The following is a 9,360-nucleotide window of genomic DNA, read 5'->3' as shown; positions in this document are numbered from 1 at the left end:
AGGCTAAAGCATGTCTTCCCAATACATGATAAAGGCTCATTTACTTTGATTAGTCGCTGTGTGTCATTTTTTTTTGTTTTAAGTAACGAACAAATGATCACAATCCTTATGTTTCGTTGATATTTTTAACGTCTCTTTTGATTATCCAATGTCAATCTCACACGTTTTCTCTCATATTTTCTACTCTTTTAGAATGCCTCCTCATCGCAACGCTACTCAGGATGCTGAAATGGCGGCAATGATCGCTCAGCAGGTAGTTGTTGTGCTCCCAAACCTCGTAACCCAACTAAACCAAGCCAACAATAACAATTAGCAACAACAATGCACCTGCTCTGTTCAACTTTAAAAAATTCAATTCGATTCAATTATGCTCAGCAACCACCTTTGGGTTTTGATAACCCCATTTATCCAGATGTGACTGGATATGGTTCATCTTTTTCTGCAGCGCCTGGAGGAGTCCAAGCGAATATGTCTTTGTTCTTGAAGAGCAGTTGCTTCAAGTGCTTTCTCACGTTGTTCGACAAGGCGTGACCTAAGGTGATCGGTTGTTCGGGGTACTTTGCGTGAACTACCCATTCTCTGGTTCCGTTCTGGGGGTCAACCTTGTTGTCTTTGCCAGACGCAGCTCGTCCATGGACATGACTTCTCGGCGGGCGTAGATGATAGCGATCCCCGTTTCGGTTAGAAAACCAATTGCGGAGTGGGGAGTGGACGTGAACATATTGAAATCTCCCTGTGCTTCTCTGCCGAGAAGCACGTCTTATCTGGAGGTATAAGGTAGGACCATAAAGTTGACCTCTTCTGTCCGCGTGTGCCTACTGTCGGTAAGGCGCACCGAAAAGGTGATTTGACCGAGGGGGAACACTGTTTCCCCCGCAAACCCGGCCAAAGGGTAATCTACCGGCTGTAACCTATCTTTGTCCTCCTGATCAAACTAGTTGAAGCATTGTTCATATATAATATCAGAGGTACTGTCCGGGTCTATGAAAAGGCACTCGATGTAGTAGTGTGCCAAATAGCCGGTGATAACGACAGCAAGCCTGTCGCGTGGTCCACCTCGAACGTAAGGAAAAACGTTTTGTTCACCACGCCAATCGTCGTCCTGCCCTCTTTTTACCGCCTTACACGGTTGTCAATGGCCCCCAATGATCGTGTGGGTTACCATGTACTTTAGTTTTTTTTATCAGAAGTGCCCTCATTGTGGGGAGTTATGTGTTTGGTTTGCTTTTACGCATATGGAAAAAGGTGTTGCAGCTTCCCCTCCTTGAGGGATCGTTCAATCTCCATCCGAAAACTGATGCAATTGTTGTGACCACTGTCCTTGTGGTAGTCACAATACTGGTTGAGGTCATAGCCTCTTTTGGATTTCATCGTCGCGGCGGGTTTGAAGTTTCATTCTTCTGTGAGAAGAACGTCCCTTGGCGACTTGGTGAGCTCGGTCCAATTGCATTCCCAAGTCTCCTTTTTTGGTGCCCTTTGGTCTCTCTGGGCATTAATCATCGATCTGGCGTCCGGTCAGGACGCGTGTGGATCGTACGATTTAGGCTCGTGGTCTCGGCCCACGAGTTCATGTTGCGCTTGTTGTTTTTGCTGCGCCTGGGTGGTTCTTGGCGAGAAGATTGCGCTTATGTGAAAGAAGGGCAATCTTTGTTTGTACTCGGCCGCAAAGAACGCTCTGTTTGGGCGAACGTCTTGACTGTCGTCCCACTTCTTGGGCAAGCCTTCCTTGCCCGATATTGTCTTTATCATTTCATAATTTATTACCTCCTTAATTAAATGTACGCGTGCAAGCGAGTCTGGTACCCCGTCGATCTTGAGGCACTATTTTTTAAAGCGGGTAATGAAGGCTTCCAAGCCTTCATTATTTCCGCGCTAGATGTTCATGACTTCTGAAGTATCACGAGTGTGACGTCGTTGCTGGCTGAAATGCGCAACAAAATTTTCTTGCAAATCTTCGAATGTTGCCAGTGAGCGCACTAGCAAAGAATCAAACCAGGCCCTTGCGGTTCTAGTAAGGGTCTGGATAAATAAATGACACCATAAGGGTTGCGACCAATCGCCGACAAGGCCGGCGCAGATAACAACGCACATGTGGTCGTCAGGTGACGGGTGGTCCATAGGACAACCCTTAATCATGTTAAAAGACAAATTAATCCTTCACTTAACCGCGTAATTATCTTGAATTAGATAACTACGGTTGCTTATGTGTCAGGTGCAGTTCGGGAGCTAAAAAGGGATAAAACGCAGCTTTGGACGGTTTGGAGATGAACGGGTCGTGCGTGGGAGGAATGAAGAAACAAAACACACAAGTCAAAGGGCTCCACCGTAAATTACGGTGGCCACCGTAATTTACGGTGGCCCTGAAACTCATAATCTCCTGCCGTAACTCAGTAGAGGTCTACCGTAACATCATGAAGTCCACCGTAATTTATGGTGGATACCGTAAATTACGGTGGAGGCTGCGAGGAAAAGTGTAACTCCCATTTTTAAGGTGTTATATGGTGGCTTTCCATTGGCAATCATTGTGGGACGTTTTCTTATCATCTTAGGGGCGATTTTTGCTGGTTCTAGCTAGTGCTAAACAATTCTAAACATTTGGTTCTTGTTTTTGATGCTTGTGAACTCGAATTTGAATGTTATGATGATCAACCAAACTATGTCCGGCTAATTTTATGGTGATCATCCTAGGTTGAAGGTTTGTTTGAGACGGTTGTGTTTTGATTCCATATTTCTAGAATGGTAAACGTTCTTTATGTTTTGTTTATTATGGTGTGTGATTACTTGCTTGTAAATTGTTGATTCTTATGATATTCTAGTTTGAAACCATACGTTCTTGGTGCCGTTGGCAATCGAGATATCATGGGTAGAGTTAGGATTGGGTAAGGGTTAATTGGTCATCGGGTAACAACCTCACGTTCTAGGAATCTGAGTACTTCGTTCCCTTTTATCACAACAAGTAATTACACATGAACTATGTCTATGTAGTTCTTTCTAGTGGATGATAACACAAACGTTGAAGCAAACCAGAAACTTAGGATGGTCATTTGTCTCTAAAGTGCTTACAAACCCAATTTTCATTTTGCAATTTAATTGGTGATCTTAGTTTTAACAATCAAACCAACAATCCAACTCTTGAATTTACTTTTTAGTGCAATTAGTTTAATTTTAGTTAACTTAGATACACTTCTAAATAACACATATTCCACAAACTCCCTGTGTTCGATACCCACTTACCGCTATCTAATAGTTGTATTTGGATTAAATTTGATTGTAACCACGACACCACGTCAAATTTTGGCGCCGCTGCCATGGAGTAGTGCGCAACGTGTGTTATTTTCTTTCTTTTTAAAGTTTGTTATTTTTCTGGTTTACGCTGGGTGTGTTAGTGTGCAGGTATTTATAGGTGCATGCGTACTAGAAGCTCTCACAAGCTTTCACCATTGGCATTTGATCCGGAAATTGAACGAACTTTGCGAGCAAACAGAATTTTGTTAAGGGAAAACACAATTAGCGGTTCACCAACAACACCAATCACACCGGTTACACCACTTCGATACATGGATCCACCACCACCACCCACTACGGGTGAACCTACTCCACCATTTATACCAACATCCACTCAACCTTCACCAAATACCACCATTCCAACAAATACCACCGAACCTACCTTGATTCGAAATGTTACACCAACCAACACTACACAACCCATTACCACTCAAGAAGAACCAACCATTACTTTTAACCCTGCTACTACTATTCCACCATTGTCCCATTTCTTTCCGGGTGCAGGTCAATCATATTCGAACTATACCATAGCACCAAACTCGACCATTGTCCATGCTTCATCGTTTCGACCATCAAACCAGTCGGGTTTTCAATACTCGACTCTTCCATTTGGGCAGTCTTCGGGAATTCAAGGAGATGGTTATGATGAGGGATATGAGGAATTTGAGGGTTTTGATGAAGATGGGTATGCTTTTGGGGGTGATGGAGACCAAGGAGACTTTGGTTATGTGCAAGGCCAACTTCAAGGAATGCCAAGTGTTGGTGGAGTGCCACAACAACAACTTATACCATAACACATTAGGCCAAGGCCACAAGGGCCACAATTGCAACGCCCGGTGCCTTTGAAACAAGTTCGTCCACAGAATGTACAACCTCAATTCCAAAGGCCAATTCAAAACCCACCGATGCCACAACAACAATTTCAACAACCAATTGCACAACAAGGGCATATACCAAGACCAATGGGTCTAGTTCGTCCAAGGGGTCGGTTTGGTGTACCAAGAAGGCATCTTAGAGAACATGCGAGGGGTATTGAAGCGCATTTTAGGCTGGTGATTACTCATAATCCTTCACCGGTGGTTATTCCTCACAACAACCAAGGAAGAACTTTTGAAGTAAGGACTAATTCCTTACAAAGTTTGCCGAAATATAAGGGTCTAGCAAAGGAGGAGCCTTATTTCCATTTGGAGGCCTATCACTCAATTTGCAATACTCTTGGGAGTCAAGGTTTTTTGGCCGATGATGTCAAGTTGGTCTTGTTTCAATTTTCGTTGGAAGATAAGGCAAAGAAGTGGTTCTACACTTTGCCTTCAGCATCTATTTACACTTGGGCGGAAATGCAACAGATTTTTCTAGATGAATTTTACACCGCTCAAAAGACCAATGATGCAAGAAAGGGGTTGAGGAGTTTTCAACAACAACAAGGCAAAATGTTTCATTAAGCCTTTGAGCGTTTCAACATGATGATCAAGAATTGCCCTCATCATGGAATTGAACTTTGGGAGTTGATGAATGCATTTCACGAGGGGTTGAGTGCCGAAGATGCGCGTGATTTAATGTCCATCATAAATGGGACTTTTGGCACAAATTATGAGAATGATGATTGGGAGTTCTTGGAACAAATGGCCATTACTTCGAAGAGAAAAGCTCAAGCATCAAGGAGAGCACGACCGGCCGTTACTCGAACACAAGTGCATGCGGTTGATGATGGTAATGTACAAACTTCCAATCAAATTTATGATGTTTGTGCTTTATGCAATGAAATAGGTCATGCGGCTGAAAATTGCCAAGGAGTGGTGGAAGGGCAATATGAAGAAGTTTATGCAGTACAAGGTCAAGGAGGGGGTGGTAGAAACTTCAACATGAATTCTAACACTTACCACCCAGGGTTGAGGAACCACCCAAATTTCCGATATAGGAACCCTTCAAATCAAGCAAACCCGAATTTTCAAGGTAGCCAAGGAAACTATGGTTCGCGCCAACCTTACAATAACCAAAGTGGATATCGAGGTGGGAACAACCAAGGATACCAAAGGCAATATCAAACGGGTCAAGAACAAGGGGGTCTTCGGGTGGAAATGAGATGATGGATATGTTGAAGAGCATGCAAGCAGAAATGTAAAAGAGGAACCAAATGGATGACGCTCGCATACAAAAAGACGAGGCCCGAGACAAAGCGATTCAAACTTTGACCACCCAAGTGGGTCAACTTGCAACCGAAGTGACAGAATTGAAGAAAAACAAAGGTCAATTACCAAGCGACACTAAGGTAAACCCATCTCATGGTACTTCAAGAGGTAACAATGTTAACATTCACCATGTAAGTGTTTTGAGAAGTGGGAAAGAGTACAAAACCAATCCTTCACCGGATTTGGTTGATGGGGTGGTTGAAGATATAACGGGTCAAGATAGTGAGGAAGAAAATGAACCACCTATTGTTTCTTCTAAAAAACCTAATTTTGAAAAACCCGAAATTAATAAAGAAAAGATAAATGAGGGTGAGGGATCTAGCGAAGTACCATTTCCCTCGGCTTTATTAGATCCGGGTAGAAAAAATTTTATTTCAAAACGGGGTCCTCAAAAAGAGGAAATGTGGGAGGTTTTTAAACAGGTTAAAATTAATCTTCCTTTACTCGAAGCTATTAAACAGGTACCCGCTTACGCCAAGTTTTTAAAAGAATTGTGTACCCAAAAGAGGCAACAAAAAGTGCCTAAGCTGGTTGACTTGACGGAGTGGGTAAGTGCGGTCTTGAAATGAGATCTTCCTCCTAAGCTACAAGATCCGGGAACGCCTCTAATAAATATCCAAGTTTGAAATTTTCAAACTGCGAGGGCGTTATTGGATCTTGGAGCCGGAGTAAGTATCCTACCGGGGGGTTATATGACCAATACGATTTTGGTCCATTGAAGCGGGTTGAGACAACGGTTGTACTAGCCGATTTGTCTCACAAACTTCCCCGGGGTATCGTACGGGATGTGATAGTTAAAGTTGATGAGTTTTATTATCCCGTGGATTTTCTTGTGCTAGATTACTCATCCGCGGACCCAATTCAACAACAAAATGTTATTTTGGGTCGGCCGTTTTTGAACACCGCACATGCCGTTATTGATTGTCGATATGGTACGGTCGACATGACATTCGGTAACAGAAAGATGAGATTAAATGTTTTTACTAATGGTACTAACGTTTATGGTGATGAGTGTTTCTTAGCAGATTTCATAGATGGATACGACCCGAAGGAGTTCAAAGAGGAAATTTTGGGTTCTTGTGTTTGTGACGTGTCTTTGCAGGTGCATGCATGCGAGTTGGAAAATGAGGAGAATGAGCAAGAGGCTCTTGCGGTGAAAGAAGGTAGACCGCCATGGACCCATCAAACGGATACTCTACCGGTGGAAATCGATTCGGGTACAAAGCCTTCCTTGGAATCTCCACCAAGTGTGGAATTGAAAGAGCTACGAAAGCACCTAAAGTATGCATTCTTGGGGGAGAATGACACTTTACCGGTGATCATTGCTTCCAATTTGGCGGTAGCTCAAGAGGAGGAGTTGATACGGGTGTTGAAGGCTCACAAGGCGGCAATTGGATGGACGATAGCCGATTTAAAAGGTATTAGTCCATCCATTGTAATGCACAAAATCATTACATGCGAGGATGCAAAGCCGACCTGTGAAACACAAAGGAGGTTGAACCCAAACTTGAGAGAGGTGGTAAAGAAAGAAGTTATCAAGTGGTTAGATGCGAGGATCATTTATCCCATTTCGGATAGTGCATGGGTAAGTCCGACTCAGGTAGTGTCTAAAAAATCCGGCATCCAGGTAGTAAAAGATAAGCAAGGTGAGCAAATCGCCACCCGCCCGGTAACCGGGTGGCGAGTTTATATTGATTATAGAAAATTAAACGCCGCTACCTCCAAAGACCATTTCCCGTTACCCTTCATTGACCAAATAATTGAAAAACTTTCCGGTCAAAAATATTATTGTTTTTTGGATGGGTACTCGGGATATAACCAAATCGCTATTCACCCGGACAACCAACATAAAACCACGTTTACATGTCCATATGGTACATTTGCTTTTCGGCGAATGCCATTTGGACTATGTAACGCCCCGGCCACATTCCAAAGATGTATGATGAGTATATTTTCGGATATGGTTGGGGAATCTCTTGAAGTGTTTATGGATGATTTTTCCATCTTTGGCCCAAGTTTCGATTCTTGTCTTGACGAATTGGAAAAAGTTTTAAAAAGATGTGTTGAGACGAACTTGGTCCTAAGATGGGAAAAGAGCCATTTTATGGTTCAAGAGGGTATTGTGTTGGGGCACGTGATATCAGACAGGGGAATGGAGGTAGACAAAGCAAAGATTCGGGTAATTTCATCTCTACCCCCACCAAAGAATGTTAAGGGGGTGAGATCATTTTTGGGACACGCGGGGTTCTATAGAAGGTTTATTAAGGGTTTTAGTGTAATTACAAAACCTTTATGTAACTTATTATTGAAATATGTTCCATTTGATTTTACTGACGAATGTTTGCAAGCGTTTCATGTGTTGAAGGAACAGTTGGTGAAGGCTCCTATCTTGCAACCACCGGATTGGTCAAAGTCGTTTGAAATTATGTGTGATGCTAGCGACACGACTATTGGAGCGGTTTTGGGTCAAAGGGTCGATAAGAAACCAGTGGTAATATATTATGCAAGCAAAACTTTGTCCGAGGCGCAACTCAATTACACCACGACCGAGAAAGAATTATTAGCGGTGGTGTATGCCTTGGACAAGTTTAGAATTTACATTTGGGGGAGCAAGGTGATAGTGTATTCGGATCATAGTGCGGTCCGATATTTGATGGAAAAGAAGGACGCAAAGCCCCGGTTGATTCGTTGGGTGCTCTTGTTGCAAGAATTCGATCTTGAGATTCGGGACAAAAAGGGATGTGAAAATGTTGTTGCGGATCATTTGTCCCGGATCCCATTGGAAGGTGTTGACGACCCAAGTGAGATTAATGAATGGTTTCCCGACGAGCAATTGTTAGCCGTATCTACTTTCGTTGCACCTTGGTATGCCCACTACGTGAACTATTTGGCCAAGGGTGCGATTCCGAATCATTGGACGAAGAAGAGACGACAACAATTTCTTAGTCAAGTGAAGCAATATATATGGGATGAACCGGACTTGTTCAAAATCAGACCCGATCAAGTGATACGAAGATGTGTTCCTGAAACTGAAGTGTTAGAGATTTTGACCCATGCTCATTCATCGGCATGTGGAGGGCATTTTAGTGGGAACAAGACGGGTTATTGGGTGTTATCTAGTGGGTTTTATTGGCCCACGATTTTCAAGGATTCCTGCGAGTATGCCCGAAATTTTATCAATTGTCAACGAGTGGGAAGCATTTCGAAGCGGGATGAAATGCCGTTACAACCAATTTTGGTAGTGGAAGTGTTTGATGTTTGGGGAATAGACTTCATGGGTCCTTTTCCAAATTCAAATGGGTTTTTGTACATATTGGTTGCGGTTGATTACGTTTCCAAATGGATTGAAGCTATCGCTACAAGGACTAACGATCACTCCGTTGTATGTAAGTTTGTGCAATCCAATATTTTTGCTCGATTCGGTGTGCCTAGGGTGATAATAAGTGATGGCGGTTCACATTTTAAGAACTTCAATTTTGGGAAATTGCTAAAAAGATATAATGTGAACCATCGCGTTGCTACACCGTACCATCCGCAAACGAGTGGTCAAGTGGAAGTGTCTAACCGGCAAATTAAAGAGATTTTAATGAAGACGGTAAGAACGGATTGGAAAGATTGGTCAAGCAAACTTGATGATGCGTTGTGGGCTTATCGAACAGCCTACAAAACTCCACTTGATACAACTCCGTATCGAATGGTGTATGGAAAAGGGTGTCATTTGCCTATGGAGTTAGCACATCGGGCATATTGGGCGATTAAAACGGTGAATACAAACTATGACGAAGAGGGTCGGGCGAGAAAGCTACAATTGAATGAGATTGAGGAAATACGGGATCAAGCCTATGAGTGTGCATCCGCATACAAAGACAAACTGAAGAAAGTTCAT

The 9,360-nt window shown here is 43.0% G+C and overlaps 1 non-coding gene across 1 annotated transcript; it reads right to left on the bottom strand.

The window, feature by feature from the left end:
• Positions 1 to 4,671: 4,671 nt before the first annotated feature.
• Positions 4,672 to 4,777, bottom strand: LOC118482515. The gene has a single exon (XR_004868549.1). It is a non-coding gene; the product is annotated as a small nucleolar RNA R71 (small nucleolar RNA).
• Positions 4,778 to 9,360: the final 4,583 nt, after the last annotated feature.

This window comes from Helianthus annuus, chromosome 9, assembly GCF_002127325.2.
Source record: "Helianthus annuus cultivar XRQ/B chromosome 9, HanXRQr2.0-SUNRISE, whole genome shotgun sequence".
NCBI lineage: Eukaryota > Viridiplantae > Streptophyta > Magnoliopsida > Asterales > Asteraceae > Helianthus > Helianthus annuus.
This window is presented reverse-complemented; position numbering and strand designations above follow the sequence as displayed.